The sequence below is a fragment of the Mirounga angustirostris genome, unplaced genomic scaffold, assembly GCF_029215605.1.
Source record: "Mirounga angustirostris isolate CCGP_5_RB_7025 unplaced genomic scaffold, mMirAng1.0.hap1 SCAF_10, whole genome shotgun sequence".
Lineage (NCBI taxonomy): Eukaryota > Metazoa > Chordata > Mammalia > Carnivora > Phocidae > Mirounga > Mirounga angustirostris.
The window spans coordinates 15,939,296-15,963,229 of NW_026991718.1; the positions used below are offsets into that span (position 1 = coordinate 15,939,296).

Consider the following 23,934-nt stretch of genomic DNA (forward strand, 5'->3'; position numbering starts at 1 on the left):
AGTATTAACAAAGCCTGAAGTCTAGCCTTTGAAAAGACCTATAAATAAATAACCCCCTGAGAAGAATCATCAAGAAAAAGGGCACAAATAACCAGTGAGACGTGAATAGACGATTATCACTCTAGGTTCTATGGACATTAAAAAAATAATGAAAGAGTATCATGAAGAGCTTTATGCCAATAAATTTGATATGGTAAAATTCTAAAACACAAAAAGTCTAGAAGACTCTTAACAGTCCAACAGCTACTAAAGACATTGAATCCATAATTTCTGGTCCGGATGAGTCAACACTTAAGGAAGAAATAACACCAATCTTACAGAGTTGTCCAGAAAACAGAAAAAGAGGGACCACTTCCCAATTCATTTTATGAGCCATGCAAACCTTGATATCAATACCTGACAAAGTCTTCATATGAAAGGACAATTACAAGCCAACCTCTCCCATGAAAAGAGATGCAAAAATCACTCTATTCAAAATATTAGCAGACCAAATCCAGTGATACATACAACCAAAATGTGTATATATCAGAAATGTAAGACTGTTTAAACATTCAAAATTTAGTCAATTTATCACATTAATAAAGGAGAAAAATCATAGAATCATCTCAACCAATGAATGAAATGAAAATACATTTGATAAAATCCAATAAAGAATCATGAAGAATCTCTTTGCGAAAAGATGAAATAGGGGCGCCTGGGTGGCTCAGTCGTTAAGCGTCTGCCTTCGGCTCAGGTCATGATCCCAGGGTCCTGGGATCGAGCCCCACGTCCGGCTCCCTGCTCTGCGGGAAGCCTGCTTCTCCCTCTCCCATTCCCCCTGCTTGTATTCCCTCTCTCGCTGTGTCTCTCTCTGTCAAATAAATAAATAAAATCTTTAAAAAAAAAGAAAAGGAGAAATAGAGGGATCTTCCTTGATGAAATATAAGTATCTTAAAAAACACCTACAGTGGGGTGCCTAGGTGGCGCAGTCCATTGAGCACCCAACTCTTGGTCCTGGCACCGGTGCTGATCTTAGGGTTATGAGATCAGGCTTGTTTGGAATTCTCTCTCCCTCTCCCTCTTCCCGCCCTCCCCCCACCCCAATGCTCTCTCTCTCTCTCAAATAAATAAATAAACCTTTAAAAAAAAAAACACCTACGGTAAACATTTTACTAAGGGTGAAATGCTGAAAGCCCCTCTGAAAGTTTGAGATCAAGACAAAGAAATCTGCCATTAACACTTCTATATTGTACTTGAGGTCCTAGCCAATGTAAGACAACACAAAAAGAAATAAATGTATGTGGATTGGCTAAGAAGAAAGAAAACTGTCATTCACAAATAACAAGATAATACATATATATCATATATATATGTAGATATATATATATTTATGAGTGTTCCAGTTACTCTTGCTACATAACATACTACCCCAAAACTTAGTTGCTTAAAGCAACCGTTTTATTATACTCACAGATTCTTTGGGTCAGGAATTGACAAACAGCATAGCAAGAATAGTCCATCTCTAATCCATAATGTCTGGGGCCTTTGCTGAGAAGGTTCAACGGCTGGGTGTGATATGTTCAGTGAGGGCAGGAGTTGTTGTCATCTGGAAGTACCTCTAGTCACATGTCTGATGACAGATGCTGTTGTCAGGTCTGGGCCAGGAACACATACATGGGCTGACTATATACAGTCTCTCCACATGGACTACTTGGACTTGTTCAGAACATGATGGTTGAGTTTCAACAGCAATTTCTCAAGAGGGCCAGATTAAAACCATGTGACCTTTTGAGACCTAGCCTCAGAAGTCACATGGCATCGCTTCCATGTTAGCCATAGCCCACCCATATTCAAAGGGAGGAAAAAAGGACCTCTCTCAATAGAGGGCATGTCAAAGTTTGATTGTTGGAAGAATACGCAGTATGGGAGTTATTGTGGCCAACTTTGGAAAACACAATCTGCCAAAATAGGTTAAACAAAGATATATAAATTTCAGTTCTGCAGAACTTTTCAAATTACACTAATAAGAATTTTTGAACCTTTAAGAGAGGGACAAAGTATACATACAACCTTCTAAAAGCAATTTGACCAATTTTGTCAATGGTGATCCTGCTAACCTTTCTTACTAATATCTCAGTTTTTCTGAATGGTTTGGGAAAATGTGAAGGCACAGGAAGTCTGACGGTTTTTAAAATGGGGAAGGACTTCTAGTACCATGTTGAACAACAGTGGTGAGAGTGGAAAATTGCTCAATAGTACTTGGCATCAGGAAAATACAAACCAAAAACACAATGAGATACTACCTCACACCAGTCAGAATGGCTAAAATTAACAAGTCAGGAAACAAATGTTGGCGGGGATGCGGAGAAAGGGGAACCTCTTACACTGTTGGTGGGAATGCAAGCTGGTGCAGCCACTCTGGAAAACAGTATGGAGGTTCCTCAAGAAGTTAAAAATAGAGCAACTGCACTACCAGGTATTTACCCCAAAGATACAAATGTAGTGATCCGAAGGGGCACCTGCACCCCAATGTTTACAGCAGCAATGTCCACAGTAGTCAAACTATGGAAAGAGCCCAGATGTCCATCAACAGAGGAATGGTTAAAGAAGATGTGGTATGGAATACTATTCAGCCATCAGAAAGGATGAAACCTTATCATTTACATCAATGTGGATGGAACTGGAGGGTATTATGCTGAGTGAAATAAGTCAATTAGAGAAAGACAATTATCATATGGTTTCACTCATAGGTGGAATATAAGAAACAGTGCAGAGGACCATAGGGGAAGGGAGGGAAAACTGAATGGAAGAAATCAGAGAGGGAGACAAACCATGAGACTCCTAACTATAGGAAACAAACTGAGGGCTTCTGGAGGGGAGGTGGGTGGAGGGATGGGGTAACTGGGTGATGGGCATTAAGGAGGGCACGTGATGTGATGAGCACTGGGTGTTGTATGCTACTGATGAATTACTGAACTCTACATCTGAAACTAATGATGTACTATAAACTGGCTAATTGAATTTAAATAAAAAAAATAAAATGGGGAAGGATTTGATTAATGTAGTTCTTTTAAAAAGATTGTGAAAGACAGAAAAAACCAGAAGACTACATTAAAGTTTGAAAACTATCAAAATAACCTAAGCAAGAAATGAGGGTGGGAATAAAGGAGTGAGTGTGAGACTCAAGTCTTAGTAATGATTCTATATGAGAAGCCAGTGAAGGGTAAATGACAAAGATGACTTGGATTTTCATGCTAAAGATGAGGAGAATGGAAGCACTATGCACATAAAGGGGAACTACCAGGGAAGGGAAGTTAGCTGGAGGAAAGGAAATTGATTCAGTTACAAACATAGTAAGTTTCAAGAAAATAAGGGACAAGACCAGAAGGCAGTGGGAGCCACAGAACTAAAGCTCCAGAAGATCACAGTAGAGATCTGATTTGCCCAGCTCCTTCTTAAGGAGCTCCCTTATCTTGGCTTCACTGATACCTCCCCATCTACAATGAGAACATTTTCCTCCCCCATTCCCTGTACCCAAAGGTTCTGCCCTGGGCCCTCTTCTTCCTCTGAGTGCTAACTACTGAGCACTTATCTGGGTGCCTCATTGATGCATCAAACTTTAATAAGCGCCAAAAATAAAAATCATTTTGTTTCAAAAATCAACTCTACAGACCCTATATCCTGACTTCTCTGTCACCATTCAGAGTACCATTATTCACCCAGTCACCTAACTCAAAAGATTCTTTGACAGACAGCTCCTGCTGGAATTTGAGGGGGTGGGGGGTGGGGAGGGATATCCCTAAGCAAGAAAAAAAGAAGCCAGCAAAAGAATGAAAAGGAACAATTAGAGATAGGCATGAACTAAGAAGATATGTAAAATCATGTAAGCCATGGGGGAATGCTTCAAGTAAGTTAGGGGCTGGTAATGAATTTTTAAAAATATATAAATGTCGGGCACCTGGGTGGCTCAGATGGTTAAGCGTCCGTCTGCCTTCGGCTCAGGTCATGATCTCAGGGTCCTGGGATCGAGTCCTGCATCAGGCTTCCTGCTCCTTGGGAGCCTGCTTCTCCCTCTGCCTCTCTCTCTCTCTCTCTCTGTCTCTCATGAATAAATAAATAAAATCTTAAAAATATATATATATATATATAAATGTCAAAGAGCAAGAGAAATGAGGCAATAGTAAGAGCTCACATTTTAAGAATACTTTCTATAAACCAGGCACTGTGCTAAGCACTTTATATTGTACCACTTAACCCTGAAAACAGTCTTATGAGATGTATACTATTGTTTCCTAGCCTCTACCCCAACAAAACAAGTGAAGAGAAAACTGAAAGATATTATGGAAACTATGTAACAACTAGTAAACTGGATGGTGGCAGAGCCAGAATTTGAACCCAGATGTCTGAATGACTCCAGAGGTCATGTTCTTTGAGAAATTTTACATATATATATATATATATAATTTCATTTGAATGGATGAGATATAATATATGCTGGGATTTTTTTTAAACAGCTGATTATTTTTTAATCTTTTACATGCCTCATCTCTACTTCTTTTCACTTCCATGCATATCACTCAGAAACTCATGTTATTAACTCAGTATAAAGTCTTCCATGTTTTTCTATAATCAACTACAAATATACATAAGCATTTATACACATTTTGATAAATATGAGTTGTCAGTGTTTGATAAATAGAAGCATATTATACACACTTCAATGCATTTTGCTCTCATACTTAATAACACACGAAAATCCTGCCAAGTCAAATAGCATAACTCCAATTCATTATTTTTAATGGTTGTATAATATGGGTACACTATAATTCATGTGACCATTTCCCTGTTGGCAGGCCTCAATTAGTTCCCAGTGTTTTGGGACAATGTCACAGTACATACTCTTAAATCTCCCATGTTCTTACATATATCCATATATACCAGGTCTTTTGTTTCTAATGGCCAGATTCCCGAGTGTGGAATTACTTGGTAGAATTTTAATAGGTATTGCCAGATTGTTTTCTGAAAAAGAGTGTAAGAATCACATTTCCTCTAGCAATCTATTTTCCCTCTATAATCCTATCATTAAGAAGTGGTACCACTATTTTTAAGTCTTCAGGTACAAAATATCTCACTTTTTAGTTTGCATTTCTTTGGCTGCTAGTGCATTTGAACATCTTTTCATGTTTGCTGGGCTTTTGAACTTTTTCTTCTGTGAACTATTTATATTCCATGCCCATGTTTCAAATGGGTTATTTATCTTCTTCTTATTGGCTTGTAAGAGAACTTTGTATACCACTGACTCTCAACACTTTTCTGGGCTCCTGTATTTTACATACAACTTCCTAGATGTTTATTTTCATTTTTATTATTCTAGTGTTCACATTTAAACTTTTAATCCACCTATATAAGTATTCACTTTGTTTTCTTTCAGATAGAGAGCTACATGTGCTAAAACCATCTTTTCTCCATTGAATTAAAATGCAATCTTTTTCTTTTTTTTTTCTTTTTTTTTTAAAGATTTTATTTATTTATTTGAGAGAGAGAATGAGATAGAGAGAGCATGAGAGGGGGGAGGGTCAGAGGGAGAAGCAGACTCCCCGCCGAGCAGGGAGCCCGATGCGGGACTCGATCCCGGGACTCCAGGATCATGACCTGAGCCGAAGGCAGTCGCTTAACCAACTGAGCCACCCAGGCACCCTGCAATCTTTTTCATATAATAAATTTTCATACTTACTGGGACCTTCTTTTTTTTTTTTAAGATTTTATTTATTTGACAGAGAAAGACCGCGAGAGAGGGAACATAAGCAGGGGGAGTGGGAGAACCTGATGTGGGGCTTGATCCCAGGACCCTGGGATCATGACCTGAGCTGAAGGCAGACGCTTAACCAACTGAGTCACCCAGGTGCCCCTTACTGGGAGCTTCTTAACTACAGAAATACAAAGCACCTTATAGTCAAACTTTAGAAAATCAAAACAAGGGAAAAAATCTTAAAAGCAGAGAGAGAAATGACATAGTATCTATAGGGGAACAATAATTTGAATGTCAGATTTCTCATCAGAAATCAGGGAGGCCAGGAAAATGTGACACAACATTTTTCAAGTACTGAAGGAAAATAACTGTCAACCCCAAATTCTGTATCAGGAAAAATGACCCCTCAAAAATGAAGGGGAAATAAAGATATTCTCAAATGGAGAAAAACTAAAGGAATCTGTCACTAACAGACCTATTCTTAGGAAGTTTTCCAAACAGAAAGAAATAAGTGAATAAAGTTTAACTTCAGAAGAGGACGAACAATGGAATGGTTAAAAGCAGTGGTTAATACGGGACTATCCTTATGAATTTCTTAAATCATATTTGATGAGTGAACTAAAAGTTATAGCATCATTTGATGTGGTGCTCAATGTATATAGAGGAAACATGACAATTATATATAAAAAGTGGAGAGGGTAAAAGGTCCTAAATGTTAAGTAAGGTTTCTACATTTCACTTGAGGTGGTAAAATATCAATACTAGTAGGCAGTGTGATGTTATGTACATATACTGTTATATCTAGGGCAATCACTAAAAAAATAGTATACTAAGCAATAAACTCAAAAACTCTATAAATAGGTCAAATGGAATTTTTTTTTTTTAAGAGAGAGCGAAAAAGAGAGAGTGTGAGCACAAGTGGGGCAGGGAGGGGCAGGGGGAGAGAGGATCCCAAGCAGGCTCCAGGATCAGCACTGAGCCCAACGTGGGGGCGGGGGTGAGGGTGGGGTTAATCTCATGACTGAGCGATCATGACCTGAGTTGAAATCAAGAGTTGGATGCTTAACTGAATGAGTCACCCAGGTGCCCCCAAATGGAATTCTAAAAAATATTCAAGTAGCCTACAAGAAGGCAAGAAAAGAGAAACAGAAAAATAATAAGAGGAAAAAAACAGAAAACAAATATAAAATGGCTGAATTAAGTCCTAACATAGCTATAATTACTTTAAATATAAATGGTCTAATTATACAAGTTGAAAGGCAGAGATTGGTATTAAGGATTTAAAAAGAAACATGACCAAATTATATGTTGTCTACAGGAAACTCATTTCAAACATAATGACAGGGGTAGTCTGAAGATAAAAGAATGAAAAAAGATATATCGTGCTAATATTATTTCTTAAAAGCAACATTGGCTATATTACTGTCAGAAAAAGTGGACTTCACAGCAAAGAAAATAATTGGATAGAGGGATATGTCATAATGATAAAAGGATTAATCCACCAAAAAGATATCTGGTATATGCAATGAACAATAGACATTTAAAATACACAAAGCAGACTAATAGAACTGAAAAGGAGAACGAGAAAAATGCACAATTATAGTTGGGAATCTCTCAGCAATGAAAAGAACTACTAGATAGACAATCAACAATATGTGGAAGAATGGAACAACACCATCAACCAACAGGATGTAACTGACATGTAACTGATAGCCAACAACAGCAGAACAGGCATTCTTTCCAAGTGCCCTCGGAACACTCACCAAGATACACCATATTTTGGGTTATACAACATATGTAAATGTAAAAGAATTAAAATCATATAGCTTATGTCTTCATTATGGAATAAGGCTAGAAATCAATAATAGAAAGACAATAACAAACACAACAGAAAGACAATAGACAATAGAAAGACAAGACAAATCTCCAAATACTCAGAAACTAAAGAACACATGTCTACATAACCCACAGGTCAAAGAGGAAGTTTCAAAGGAAATTTTAAGAATACAGAAAACTCAGTGAAAATGAAAATACAATATATAAAAATATGTGAGATGCAACAAAAGCAATGTTGAGAGGGAAATCTATAGCACTATATGCTAACATTAGAAATGAGAAAGGTCTCAAATCAATAATGAAGAAACTAGAAAAAAAAGAGTAAAATAAACCTAAAGCAAGCAGAGGAAGAAAATGATAACTATCAGAGCAAAAATCAATAAAATTGGAAGTAGAGAAAAATGAATTAAATAAAGAACTAGTTCTTTGAAAAAGACCAATAAAATCAATAAAATTCCACTGAGAAAGATAAAAAGAGAGAAGGCACAAATTACTAATACCAGGAATGAAACAGGTTTACCACTAAAGACTCTACAGAATAATAGTACACTGATAAAGTAAAAACCAGACAGCACACAAAAAAGAAAACTATATACCAATACCTCTTATATCTATATATTAAAATATTAGCAAAAAGAATCCAGCAATGTATAAAAAGTATTACATACAACAATCAAGTGCGACCTCTTCCAGATATGGTTAACATTCAAAAATTAATCAGTGTAATCCACCATATCAAAATGCTGAAGAAGAAAAAGCATATGATCATATAAATTAACAAATACAAACAATATGACCCAGCAATTGCATTCTTGGGCATTTATCCAAGAGAAATAAAAACATATTCACACAAAAACTTCAAAGGTTCATAGCAGTTGTAATTATAATAGCCCATAACTGGACACAACCCAAATGTCCTTCAAGTGAATGGTTAAACAAACTGTGGTACAATCATACCACAGAATACTACTCAGCAATAAAAAGAAACAAACTATTGACATACTCACCAACTTGAATGGATCCCAAAGGAATTTTGCAAAGTAATCTCAAAAAGAGTTATATACTGTATGACTGTGTTTATACTACACTCTTGAAATAGGCAAAACTGTAGAGTTAGAGAACAGACTAGTGGTTGCCAGCGGTTAGGGACTAGGGTGGGATGAGATGGTTGGTTATATGAAGCTATATACATGTATACACACACAAATGATTGCTTGTGAAATGGGGGAATCTCAGTAAATTCTGTGGATATAATACTGCCAATTTTCTGATTTAAAAATTGTACTACAGTTATACAAATGCTACCATTGAATAGCACATGGAGACCTCCTTGTACAGTTTTTTGCAACTTCCTGTTAAATAAGAAAAATAAAACTACACATATATTTATTTAATTGCAATTGTTGTAAGTGGAATTAAAGAGAAAAACTGGAATCTTACCACGCAGCCCCATGTAAGCTTCAAAACATACAGCTGAAAGTCAACACATAATACAAATGCATGAACAGAACCTTTTTTACAATCTGCTCTAACCATTAAATTTATCTCTATTCCATCTTTCTCCAAATAACATATTGGAGGAAGTAATCATTTTCTATGTTGACTTGATGATCATCTCACCAACTGCACCAAAACCACCTTCTTTTTTGTAGTTCTTTTCATTTGTGAAGTACATTCTCATCTTTCTCATCTGACTTTAACAATGCCTGCAAAATAGGCAGTACAACCATTGTAATATTATTTGTCCAAGGTTATAAGGCTTTTAAATGGCAAAATCAATTCTATAGTCTTCTGACTCCTACTCCAGTATTTTCCAGTCACATATCACTCTGAAATTTTATGCAGTATTATAGAATCCAAAAACACAGCATAATATTGTAGGAGAAGGTCAGAGAAGGAAGGGCATGATGCACATTATACCAAAATGCTGTGTAACAGTCTCTTGATAAGTGGTCATGAGGCCAGCAATTTTACAACTTTTTTTTTCCAACTTTTATATTTAATCTGATTTTGCTATTTTAATGACTGCATACTAATCTCCAGTGAGATTCTTCTCAACCTGTATAACTGGATGAGCTTATATGATGAATATAAAGTCTATCACCCCCACTGCGGAAATATCAAAACTGAAGCACATACTACTCATGATGAACTTGCAGAATTATCTTTTCTCTTTTCTTGAAAAAGGCAAAAAAAAAAAAAATTTTTTTTTTTTCATAACTCCTCTGGGGATTTTAAGCTACCAACTATTACTTCAAATTGTATTGTAATGACACACAAAATAATTTTCTTAATGTCCCAGAAAGGAGCGTTCAACTTCTGGACATCAGTAAAAACCAAGAATTTTACAAATTTGTATGACCTGCTCTATTTATATATTAAATACGCTCATTAAAAGTGATATACTAATTTTTCTTTAAAGTATACTTAAAGTAGATTTCAGAATGAAATACATTATAATACTACTACAAATGAGAAAATGCTGAAAAGAGGATGGCTTTTAGGAAGAAAAAAAGAAAATCACCTATTACAAAGGTCTAAGTTATCAAAATAAATACCAATTTTAGAGGAGCACCTACTGTGTTGCTTTGATTGCCCCCCTATATACCTATGCTGGGAAGAGGGGCCTTAGGTCTATAAGCCTTCTTTATCTTTAGGTGGAAAAATGGAAAAAAAAAAAAATCCAAAAGAGACATTCCTATTTATCGTTTCAGAAAGAAGTTTAAAAAACAAAACAAAACAAAAACCTTCATGAATAAAGATTCCAGAGATTTTCCTAACTTTTCTGGGTTTCTTTTTGCTTTTTGTTATACCTGTCACTTTCACCAGAGGGATTTGCTCTTCGAATGAAAGTGGCTAAGAACTATGGGTCCCGACGTTAGACTATGAACTCTCGTGTTGGCATACCAGACACAAAGCAGGTGTCAGGTTACTACTCCTGTGGGAAGAAATGAGTTTGTGAATCAAAGAATACATGTCTCATCCTGCCTTGTGTGGAAAAATAAAAAACTCAAGGGTGAGAGTTTACAGTTAAGGCCTCAGGGTGAAGGGTGATTGTAAAGCAGTGTGAGTACCCCAGATGCCCGCAGCAAAGATCTTCTAGAGAGCTGTGGGTATGGGTTTGTCATTCCAAAACAGTTGGCGTTTAATGAGCGCTTACTGTGTGTAAAACACTGTTCGAAGTGCTATATGAATTACCTCAATGAATAAAACAATCTTAACAAACGGATACTAATGTATCCCATTTTACAAATGAGAAAAATTAAGGCACAGACGCCTTCCGTAAAATACCACCACGCAGGGTAAGTGGTAGAGGCAACTGAAAGCCTCAATGGTTTCCTGAACATGCTGCACTCTAAACTCAAGGGACCAAGCTCCGTTCTGACCTTGGTGCCACAGAAAAATAAACATTTTTTAGTTTAGAGAGGGGAGAGAACCTGTGAGCAGGGGGAGGGGCAGAGGGAGAGAGAGACTCTCAAGCAGATTCCGCGCTGAGCTCAGAGCCCCACTCCGGGCTGGATCCCACGACCCTGAGATCATGACCAGAGCTGAAATCAAGAGTGGGCACTCAACCGACTGAGCCACCAAGGCACCCCCATGCCGCAGAAAAATACTTGCGCAACTAAAGCGGAACATCAAGCATGTGGTTAGGGGCGTGTCAAGTTCAAAGACCGGCCCACGAGTCCATTCTCAAGGGTACCTGGTGTAACAAATTTGGGGGAGGAGGCTGATCCTACGGAAAAACCGGAGATCAAACCAAAAGAGCCTTTAATGACCCCGCCGATGGACAAGTGAGGAAACTGAGATGCACGGAGCGAAGACAGTGACTTGTCCAGGGCTAGTTAGAAGGCTTAGCTGGTACAAAAACTCTGATTTTTGGAGTCCCCGGCCCAGACTTTGGCCCCTTCTAGTCACTCCTCCTGGTTAGTTGCCCAATACCCTGGCCCCAACCCCCAAAAGGGTCGTTGTGAGACGCCCGGCCGGCAGGCTAGAGTTAGCAGTGCAAATGGCTCGTTACTGCGCCCAGAGGAGCGACTGCTGGGACAGCACCAAAGTGGTTCTGAACCCCGAGCGGTCGCAGCAGGGTTATTCATGCCCTTGCGGGCCGTCTGGCCCAGGGCAGCACGGGCTCTGCGAGGAGCCACACAAAGGAAGGGCTCTAGCTCCCATGTGCCTGCTCGCCCGTCAGCCCTCGCGCAAAGTCATCAGCCCCGAACTGCGAGCGATGCCTCACCTCTCCGCCTACAAAGCGACCGGCTCCACCGCACCGCTCCTGCTTTGACGTCACCGGGAGCGGAAGTCCCGCCTACCCTGACGTCACAGCGCAGCGCCGTGCCGCGCTACGGGGAGGCGGTCCGTTTAGGCGCGCGACGGGCTCTGGGCTGGAAGGTTTTGAACCTGGCTTGGGGCGTGTGTTCCAGGTCCCGCGAGACCGTTGGGAGGGTGTAGCTGTGCTGGAACTTTCTCTTCCCTTTCATTCGAATGTCTTCCTCCTCTTATTTCAGTCATTCTGATATACTTCTGCTTCCCTTACGCCGTTCTCCGTGCTCATTTTTTCCTAACGCCCGTGAATGGTTGCATCTCTTCCTTTCCCTTACCCACATACGCAGGACAGTTGGTTATCAGTTGACCTTGTTTATTAGCAGTAATATGGCCAACCTCTGCTACTCCGCATTTTAGCAAAATGGGGAAAATGTCGATTCATCTCGAACTTAATGCACCTAACCTCTGTGCAGACAAAGGTCACCCTGGTCTTGTGAACTGTTCCATCCTCAGCACCTGCCACATAGTAGGTGATCAGTGTTTAGATGTCCAAAAGCGCAGTAGTGAATGTGACATCGTTTTGGAGTTGGGGAAAAGCAGATGAGTAGACTGGCAAACCAGTGAAACTTACTCACAGGTAGGAAAGAAACCTTGATCATTTTGTATTCAACATCTCAGTGATAGGCACCACTCTCCAACCAGTTGTTGGCATAGACTGGTACCTCTTGTTCATTACCTTTCCACTTTTCAGTTTTACTTCCTTAATACAATAGTTAACACGATGAGTTTAGAAAAAGCCTCTCACTGCCTAGGAGCTTTTTTTTTTTTTTTTTAATGAATTAACTCATTTTTAATCCTCATAGCAGCCTAATGAGGTCAGTATTAACATGTGACCACAGAGTCTGGAAACACAAATACACAAAATAAATGAGTGATTACATTACAATGGCATTACGCGATATGTTCAAGGTATTCTCTCTCATTACTAATGCACAACTCAATGTGTGCATTTCAATGAACATGATTCATTAATGCAGCCCTTCTTTCAATCCTTGCAAGTGCAAGTGCGTTTGTGGTGCACTGCTCAAGTGATTTATGACTCTGATTTCCTTAAAGAAGCCTATGCCAGAAAACCTAACCAAGGGAGTTCAATCATTAAAAAAAAAAATCTATCTTTCCAGACTGATGGCCACTCTATTATTATCCCCATTTTTATCTGCAAGATAAAATAAGGCACAGAGAAATTAACTTGCCCAAGGTCACTTGGCAGAGCTGGATTCTACAACTCTCTCTATATAGTACACCATGCTTGGATGAGTTCCCACCACCTCTGCTATTGTTGAAGCAATTGTTACTCTTCTACACGTGGGTTACTTGAAGAAACCTCATTGTTTTCTACGTCTTCTCTCCTTGCTGTTTCTGGAATTCCCATGCTCTCTTCAGTAAAGCTTTCATATTTTTGTGCACACTATTCTCTCTGCTGGGGTTCCCTTCCTTATCCCTCCATTCCCCCCTGACTAACTCTAACATATATGCAAGATTCACTTTGGCATGGCATTCCCTGGTGCTCCCAGGTGTGGTGAGGTCCCTCCTTTGTAGTCCTGTATCACATTTGCTTTCTTCTGTGAGGGTGCTTGTTTGTCTCCAGCATCAGACTGTGAGATTCCAGAGGACAAGTACCCCTTCCTTCTTTTATCTTTGTATTCCTTAGGTCTAGAAAAGGGTCTGAGACATGGTGAGCATTCCATAAGTCTATGTTTAAATGATTCCACTCAAGTGGAGTACAGTGCCCTGTGAGGATCCGTTTGGCATGTGTTCCAGGTAAACTGGTATTTCAGAGTTTTTGTGTGAGTATCTTTTTTCCCCATACTTTTTTCAGGTCTAATTAAGGCAGAGATTGCCCTGAAAATTATGCTCCATACAGTCCTTGAATAAAGACGGTGCTAATGTTCTTGTACATGTATTAATTTATTTGAAGGGCTGGATATTTTGAAATCAAATAATCTTTTCTAGTATTATCCTCCATCAATGCTTCTGAAATTTTAGTGTGCATAAGATTCATCCAGAGAATTTATTAAAACTGAGATTCTGATTTAGTAGGTCTTGGGTGGTCTAGAATTTGCATTTCAAACTCAGATAAAGCTGCTACTATTGCTATTCCTCAGGTCATACTTTTCCTGGCTCTGCATTATATGATGGGCATAGAGACAATGCTTTGTGGGAGGGCGATGGTCTTGACTTATAGTCATTTTTATCTAAGACTATGTATAAGTGTCTTCACTTCTAGCATTCACAACAGAAGTTCCACAAAATATTTTTGTGAAATAGATTTGCACCACAGCATTAATTTATCCATTCTTTCAAAAATATATATATTGAGTGCCTACTATGTGCTGGGTATTGTTTCAGGTGCTAGGGACAAAACAGAAAGGTCTTTGCTTTCTTGAAGGACAGCAAACAATATGTGAGAAAGTAAGAAATAAGAAAGTAATAAAAGAAAATTAAATGGTGGGGCACCTGGATGGGTCAGTCAGGTAAGTGTCCAACTCTTGATTTCAGCTCAGATCATGATCTTGGGGTTGTGAATTCAAGCCCTGTGTTGGGCTCTGCACTTCGTGGGAAGTCTGCTTGAGGTTCTCTCTCTCCCCCTCTCCCTCTGTCCTCCCCCCACCCACGCTTATGCACACACACACTCTCTCTAAAATAAATAAATAAATTTTAAAAAGTAAAAAAGAAAATTAAATGGTAATGTGAAAGAGAGTGGCGCAGTTAGGTTGGGCAGTCAGGGAAACATCTGAGCTGTCCTAAATGGTAAGAAATCAGCCAGAAGATGTAGTGGAAGGTAATTCCTGCATTCCTTCTCATTTCCTGTGCCATTTATTTGTTTATTTATTTAAATTTTATTTATTTATTTGAGAGAGAGAGAGCGCATGAGCAGTGGGGAAGGGCAGAGGGAGAGAGAGAAGCAGACTCCCTTCTGAGCAGGGAGCCCGATGCAGGGCTCGATCCTAGGGTTCGGGGATCATGACCTGAGCTGAAGACAGATGCTTAACCAGCTGAGCCACCTAGGTACCCCTCTTTATTTAAAAAAATTTTAATTCTAGTGTAGTTAACATACAGTGTTATATTAGTTTCAGGTGTATGATATAGTGATTCAGTAATTCCATATATTACTCAGCGCTCATCACGGTATGTGTCCTCTTAATCCCTGTCACCTATTTCACCTATTCCCCCTCCCCGCCTCCCGTAACCATTTTGGTCTCTATAGTTAACAGTCTGTTTCTTGGTTTGTTTTTTTTTTTTTTTTTGGTCCCTTTGTTCATTTGTTTCTTAAATTGCACACGTGAGCAAAATCATATGGTATTTGTCTTTCTCCGACTGACTTATTTCGCTTAGCGTCATACTCTCTAGCTCCATCCATGTTGTTGCAAATGGCAAGATTTCATTCTTTTTTATGGCTAAGTAATATTCCATTGTATATATATACCACATCTTCTCTATCCATTCATCTATCGATGGGCACGTGGGCTGCTTCCATTATTTGGCTAGTGTAGATAATGCTGCTATAAACATAGGAGTGCCTGAATCCCTTTGAATTAATGTTTTTGTATTCGTTGGGTAAATACCTAGTAGTGTGATTCCTGGATCATACAGTTCTATTTTTAATTTTTGGAGGAACCTCCATACTGTCCTTTAATACTAGCTGACTTGTATCCTAGAGCACTGTCCTTGATCCACTTCTCTATCTAAACTCTCTCCCCACCCCCACAGCTTTAAATACCATTTATAGATAACTCTCAAAGTCACATCTCCAGCCTAAACTGTTTCCATGGGTTCCAGGCTTATAGATCAAACAGTCTCCCTAACATTTCCACTTGAAAGCCAAATAGGCATCTCAAAGCACACAGAACTATTGATTTCCCACTCCAAGGGCAGAAATGCATCCAGATCTAAGTACAAAGTTGAAACAGGATCTGGAAAAAAAAAAAACCAGTTGGGAACCAAGGCAGAATTCTCTCTCCTGCCTTTACTTCTCTCTGGGTATCTGTTTTGTCATCATTCTTTGATCCCTAGGTTCATAACAGAATATGGCTCTTTACGGCTCATGCAATCTATGTTGTAGATTGAGGAGTCATTAGTGCTGTCCAAATAGTTTCTACTTTCTACCGTCTAGGCACTTGCTAGGAATATAGTTCCTTTATAGTTCAGGGGAGGGCAGGAGGAGGGGAGTGACTAAGAGTATGTAAGTAGTTCTGTCCAATGAGTTGTGAAGAAAAATGTTATGTCACTTCCAGGTTGAGCAGTTGATTCCTTATGTGAGTTCCTCCAAAGCTTCACTTGTTTCTTTGACAAGGTGATGTCAACATTCAAGATGGTGTCTGTCTTAACAGTCTGTATCCTTGAGTAGCTTCTCTTGTATAAAGCCTACTGATCATCCTGTGATGGACACATGAGAGAAAGAAATACAGCTCTATTGTTATTTTTGGTGTTGTTATGGCAGTAAAATGTCACCTGTGCAGACTGACACACGGGGACAGCCACACAGAGAGGCTCTTTTTTCTCTTCTCTTGATTTTAATTCCACATACTCAGGGGAGATTTTCTGATTGGCTCAGTTTGTGTCTGGTTTCCAGCAGTTATCCAATGATCAATGACCAGGGCCAGGGGTCATACTGTACCTTATACAGAGGGGCCCTCTGCTACAGTAAAGGGGATCATAGTAAGTAGGCAAATATTCCACAAGGGTGTCTACTGTAAACACAAGGCTATAAAATTAGACCATTGTATACTGATTTAAAAACAGTATATGAATTGAAACACTTTAACCTTTACATAAAAATTTTAGACTCTTATTACTCATTCAATGTTTATTTACCATCTGTTACATTCCAAACTCTTCTAGGCACCAAGGACGCAAAAGCAATCCAGAGAGAAAAACCCTTGCTCTCACAGAAACACAACAAATAAATGAAAATACATTAATATAAAATGATGGGGGAACTGAAAGAGTAAGAATCAAGATAGAGGAGTGCATTGGCTACCTATTGTTGCTTAACAAATTACCCCAAAACATAGCATCTTAAAACAGTAGACATTTATTATCCCACAGAGTTTTTGAGGGTCAGGACTCCAGGAGAAGCCTAGATGGAAAGATCTAGCTCCAAGTCTTTTGTAAGGTCTCAGCCAAGCTGGTTGGGCAGAGCTGCAGACATCTCAAAGCTCCACTGGGGCTGGAGAACCCACGGCTGAGCTCAATCATGTGATTATTGGCCAGTCACTGTTCCTCATTGGCTGCTGGCCAGTGGCTGACCTACTCCAGGGGCATCTTGGGGCTCATTATAAAAGCATTCAGGAGCTGACTCCACATTTCATTGATGAAGGAATATCCACAAAAAGATGCAATACAAGGTTTTCTGATTATTTAACTTCAGGACTGGGTGGCAAGGTATAGTTTATGGAAAGAAAGCTTCAAATTATAAATTGAGGCTTATGTAGAAGAGGCTAATTATAGAACTCTAAGGATTGTAAATCACCAGAAGGAGAGACTTTTGTCAATTAATATTTATTGAACATTTACTATGTGCTGAGTTTTGTGCCAAATGCTTTATAGAGTTTTAGAAGGGGAAGAGAAATTTCAAGACAGAGTTCAGGATGATGATCTCAGATAAATGGTCTCCTCTTTTATCCATTCTAATTCATGTCTGAGTCTTAGAGAGAGAAGGATTATAGCAGGAAGCAGAAAGAAGTAATTCTCCCACATAATCTATGAGAGATTTGGGGATCCCAAGGCAGTACTCCTCAGGAACTACCAAGACAGAGTATGGTACCAAGGAAATATGTCTCTTGTTGAGCTCAGAGAGGCCTCTGCACAGTGTCCCATGGAGATGAAGTGATTTCAGGGGACTGTCGACTACATGCAGCCCTTACGAGGAGGGAGCTTCAGTGGAGGTAGTATCAGAAATGGGCAATGTCAATGAAGAGAAAGAGAGGAAAATGGTAGCATCTCTGATATGGCCCCGATCAATTATGTAGGGACCCTTGAAGACAACTAGAAAGTGCCATGGTTGTTGAGGACCCTTTAGTGAAGGTAAGAAAGTTGCTGGGGACACTTTGCAGAAGGGATGGAGGACCCACAATAGCAATGAGAATGAAACGGAGAAAAGTGTGGCACTTAGATATTTATGACAGGAAAGAATACTTCTGGTGGATGTTAGAAAGATGTTAGAAGGACCTGTTCTTACTAGTAAAATACGTTCTCCTCTTCCTCATTATTCCATTGCACAGAAAGTTGAAACTCTTGGTTAAACCCCCTTTGAACTAAAATATGGAGATTGAAGGTTATGTAAAAAGGAACAAGAGGAAGAAAAAGAGCAAAGAAATAGAAGAAAATATTTTTTTCTAAATATAGAAGACAACTAAAATTTATTCTCAATATATGTTCTAGAGATAGAATCACTAGTCATAAATATCAGTTAGCTTTTGAATTGTGGTTTTCCACTGGCTCTAATAGTGAATTTTCTCCTTTGTAAATTTTTTAGTATAGGTAATTCTAAAAGCTTGTAAATATATGATTGCTTCATGCGGCCTCCATAGATGGCTCTGGTGCACCCTGAAATCCATATTAGTATCTTTTTCAAACACCTTAGATCAAGAAAACTGATCTACATAATGATTTATCTCAAGCATAAGTTGAAAATCAGTAGCTAAACCATTGACAAAGCCATATTTAACTCCTACATTATAGCTATCCTATTCTAGTTGGCATTTAATTATGCAGAGACCCAAAGAGATAGATGGTCCTAAGAGCCAGGAAACTTGAGCTGTGAGACTTGGAAATTCTTGCTAAAGGATTGTTCACTGATAGCATTGCCTTCACAGAGGCACTGGGCTTATAAAAAGAATGAATTTTTAAAAATCTGGCAAACATCAACATTTCGATGTTTGGGCCATCGACAATTTATATATGTATATACATTTAACACTTTTAGGGTCATTCACCATATATAATGTAACTGCAGCTCCAAATGTTTTGTTATAATCCATCGATATGATCCCTTAATTCCCCTCAATGAAACCACATCATAAAGAAGCTTTTAATGTCAGGACAGGGAACGGTGAGGATAAGAAAATATGGGATAGGTAGTTCAACTATCTCTATAAATTGAAGACAAAGTAGAGTTTGGGACTAGCTACACATGAATATTCCTTTAGAGTATGATATGCTTCCATTTTATTGGATTCCTCAGAAACTAATGCTCTGTTCAGTAAGGTTTTTGTGGGCTAATCATAGTGCTACTTTTACAAATTATTTCTTCTTTTTTAATTTTTTAATGGAAACTCCCCAGTAAAATAAGAATGGAATTTTTCATAAATCAAAATGTCTTCCCATATCATCCATTTATCGAACTGTTGTGGACTGAAAAACAGCCCTTCAAAGATGTCCATGTCCTAATCTCTGGAGCCAGTGGATCTGCTACCTTACATGACAGAAAGGACTTTGCAGATGTGATTAAGCTGTGTTAAGGATCTCAAGATGGGGAGATTATTCTGGATTCCCAGGTGGATCTAATGTAATCCCAAGGGGCCATAGTAGAGGGGATTGGAGGGGGAAGAATCAGAGAAGGATAATATGAAGGTGGAAGCAACACTCTTAGAAAGACAGGTCAGAAAGTGATATGCTGCTGGCTTGAAGATGCAGGAAGGGGCCAAAAACCAAGGAATGCAGGCAGCCAATTACCGGACAAACCAAGAAAGTGCGTTCTCTTCTACATCTTCCAGAGGAACACAAGCCTGCCGCCATCTTGATTTTGGCCAGTGAGGTTGACTTTGAAGTTCTGACTTCCAGAACTGTAAGATGGTAAATTTGTGTTGTTTTAAGCCACAGATTTGTGGTAACTTGTGGCAGCAGCAATAGGAAAGGAATATACCAACTAAATAATGGCTTAGATCATTTCTGTTTTGTAGACAAGTGAATAATATTAGCCAGGTAGATTTCAAGCTTCAGAGTGTTAGCTCTTGCCAAAATACTATGCTTTCTCTTACTTCCACCAAACATTTACCCTTCATTGTACCTTTATCCTACTGTTGGCTGAATATTCCTGTTTGATGTGACTTTTGACATGTATTCAGTCTCGACAGAGAGAAAGCCAACTGACTCAGCTAATATATGTTTTTCTCTAATGCTTAGTTTTCTTTGGGCTTAGCCATATGTGTTAGTTTTCTAAGTTTCTAGCTTAGAATTACAGTATGTTGTGACCTTAAAAATTGCAAAACCATTTTATACTCAGCTCAAACCAACCAAACTCACATATTTAATAGCTTTAATGAGGCCCAGGCCTACAATTCAGTTCTCTGAATTATCCATCAGAGATACTGCCCTCTATGATCCTGGGTACCACATAGCAGAGGAACTAAATGTGTACTATTCTCTTACCCTATATTGTGGTTTCTTTGTTAAACTCCTGCCTTCTTGGATTTAGATACCTTTAAAAGAGTCTCATGCTTGCCTTTCTTTTCATAGTCTAGTTCCTAAAAACCAAAATGTAGTTGCATTGTTAACATAGAGTTCAAATCCATTCTTAGATTCCATTTTAATTCATGATTTTCTTTAGAAATCTTAAGTGAAATTGACGAAGTTAAACAAAAATTTAAAAGAAATGTTGAAATTCCAATATTATTAGAGCATCTCAGCTTTTAGTTCTGATATTATCCATTTTTTTTTAACATTTCAGAAACATCAGGGAATCACATTCATTTTCCCTTTCTGGGGGATTTTCCCCCCCAGATGGTAAAACTGAAATATCAACCCCAAAGAGCATCTGTGGGTATTGAGTGGATGCATGAACTTTTGACTGCCCATATCTGGCCCTCTCCCTCCCTGTGTTTGGGGAAATGCCCCATAGATGAGTCCTATAAGAACTTAAGGATTGTCCTATGCTTGGTTAGAGATAACATCTTCCAAGGCGATGAGATTATCGACATAAAATTGTCCTGGTTTTGTAGATGAGCTCATCATCCAGTACCACAATGAAAAGTCTGCTGTCAAGTCAGAAGAGGGGGAATTCAGTGAACTATAAGTTGGGTAAGGAGAACTTTTGACTAAAGGGAGTTCTTGAGTCCTGTCTTGAAAGATAGCTGGTATTTTCATAAAGGAAAAAAGAAAATGGCATTCTAGATGAGGAGAAAATTTAACAAAATTAACTGGTCTGAAATGGTGTGATCCAGTGGAGAAAAGTCGACTCAGTCTCAACTCTGCACAATTAGAACAAATAGAACTTTTTACCTTAAATATGCACATTTTCTACTGAAAAATTGCCCTGAGCTCCTCCATGTCTATTTCACCATCCGCTTGCAAACCTGTGTGCCCTTACATATCACATGCCCTCTGTTTAGAATGCTGTTGCCTTCCCTGGTAACCTTACCCCAAATAGACCAGAAAAGTCTTACACATCTTTCAACACACAAATGACACTGCCCTCGTATTCCCAGGCAGAATCAGGCTCCTGGGCTTTTGAGATACCTTGAACATATCTAGAGTCTAGCACTTACTACATCTACAGTATGTTCACATTACTGTAAGTTTTGTTTGTTTGCTTTTTTTGCTGGAACATTTAAATGTGAATTCCTGAAATCATATTATTTTAACCTCGAATATTTTAGTATGAGTCTCTAACAAATACGGACTTTTTTTGAGATAAGAACTTTTAAGAACAGAACAACACTATTATCACACCTCATAAAATTAACAGTAACTCTGTAATATCTTTCTATTACCCAGTCTTTATTAAATTTCTTCAATTTCTCTAAAACGGATTTAGCTGACTACATCCTCAAGATTCCAATCTGGGGCTTCTAGGACAACAATAAAGATTTGTGTTTTACCATTGGAGTACCATAATATTGCCATTTAAACTGATTGCAGAAACTTTGTTTTAAACAGCACAGCAAGGACAAAAATTAAGATAGGAAATAGAATGGAGCATAAAATTTCAGCCTTGAGGACTCATGGCTTTGGATTTATTACATAGTGTACTTTTCTCAGGGAAATACAAATCAAAACCACAATGAGATACCACTTTACACCAGTCAGAATGGCTAAAATTAACAAGTCAGGAAACAACTTATGTCAGCGAGGATGCAGAGAAAGACCCTTAAGTATAGGAAACAAACTGAAGCGAGGTGGGTGGGGGGATGGGGTAACTGGGTGATGGACATTAAGGAGGGCTCATGATGGAATGAACACTGGGTGTTATATAAGACTGATGAATCACTGAACTCTACCTCTGAAACTAGTAATACACTATATGTTAATTAATTGAATTTAAATAATTAAATAAAATAAATTTTTTAAAAGATTTTATTTATTTATTTATTTATTTATTTATTTATTTATTTATTTATTTATTTGAGAGAGAGAATGAGAGACAGCACGAGAGGGAAGAGGGTCAGAGGGAGAAGCAGACCCCCTGCTGAGCAGGGAGCCCGATGTGGGACTCGATCCCGGTACTCTAGGATCATGACCTGAGCCAAAGGCAGTCGCTTAACCAACTGAGCCACCCAGGCGCCCCTAAATTTTATTTATTTATTCAGTCATTAAGCGTTTGCCTTCGGCTCAGGTCATGATCCCAGGGTCCTGGGATCGAGCCCCGCATCGGGCTCCCTGCTCGGCGGGAAGCCTGCTTCTCCCTCTCCCACTCCCCCTGCTGTGTTCCCTCTCTCACTGTCTCTCTCTCTGTCTAATAAATAAATAAAATCTTTAAAAAAAAAAAATAAATAAAATAAAATTTAAAAAAAGAGAAGATCTTAGTTGAAAAAAAATAATATACTCTTCTGAGCCAGTTCATAGCCTTTTGGGGGAGAAATCCACCTTGTCCATCAGTAGTCCCAGGACACCCCAAGAACATTTAGAGGCAGAATAGCCTCCTGAGGGTAAGAACAGACCTCTTCTTATGGGTCTCTTTCTTGAGGGATATAGACCATAGACTCATGGTCAAACCAAACGAATAATAATAAAAAAAGCTGGAATATTTTTTCCACTCTCAATGTTTCTTTTCAAGGTGAAGGATCTAAATAAGTGTAACATTCCTGGCCTCTCTCAATCCCTCCCTCACTCTGCCCAGGAAAGTGGTGTGATTTGCCTGATATGTAAGTTTTGGAAGAATAAACTGTACATGCTTAACTCATCTGTTTTCTTCTTGGAGCTAGCTTTGCACTGGGTATAGGAGGTCTTTGCTTCTCCATGATATAACCTGGGCAAGTCTCCACTCTAGTAGAACACTGTTTGGGAAAATCTAATTCTGGGGTTCACTGTGCAGTCCTTTTGGACTCACATGCCAGCTATGGACCCTAATATAGCCTTTACTGGAAATCCAGATGATGTTTTGGTCTCCATACGTTCTATTCCTAGTCTTCTCGGTGTTTTTAGAACACTGATGGCAATGAAGGGTACTATTTTGTGAGTATTCTCAAAGATATAAACAATCCTAAGATATGATGTCAATCTGCTGCTATATTCTATGGGCTAATATTTTATGTAGGATTTTATTTTGATGTCCATAAATGGGATGGCTCAGTCGGTTAAGCATCTGCCTTCGGCTCAGGTGATGATCCTGGGGTCCTGGGATCGAGCCCTGCATTGGGCTCCCTGCTCAGTGGGGAGTCTGCTTCTCCCTCTTCCGCTGCCCCCATCCCCATCCCACCTCCGCTTGTGCTCTCTCTCAAATAAATGAAATATTTTTTAAAAATTCCTTTAAATAGGAAAAAGAAAACATTTTAATTTTTTCTTGAAACCATCATCAAGAAGTCAGCTAATGTCTAAAGATTCCAAAATATGCATCTCATTTTGAAATCGCAGATTAAGAGTTGTACTTTTATTTGGTGCGTACTTATGTAATTTTACAATTATTTTAATATTATGTCTTACGGAACACATTTTGTCTTATGCAAAAGCGTAAGATGCCAAAAGTATTTGAAAATATTAATTTTGGTTCGATACATCCCTTTCTGTGTTGTCATTATTGTACATGGCAAAGCTGGCATAAACAAAAATTTGGTTAAATGTCTAATTTTGTTCTTATAAACCCCAATTCTTGATATGTTAGTACAAAT

The 23,934-nt window shown here is 38.6% G+C and overlaps 1 protein-coding gene across 4 annotated transcripts in view; it reads right to left on the reverse strand.

The window, feature by feature from the left end:
* Positions 1-11,866, reverse strand: part of LDAH (lipid droplet associated hydrolase) — a 112,622-nt gene extending 100,756 nt beyond the window's left edge. For 3 of the 4 annotated variants that reach the window (XR_010405448.1, XM_045884170.3, XM_064571911.1), the window contains exon 1: positions 11,799-11,866. The gene's annotated coding sequence lies outside the window, so the exon portion shown is untranslated. Of the gene's footprint in view, positions 1-1,450; positions 1,635-11,798 lie in introns of all 4 variants that reach the window. The other variant, XM_045884169.3, reaches the window with a different exon arrangement.
* Between the last annotated feature and the right edge of the window lie 12,068 nt (positions 11,867-23,934).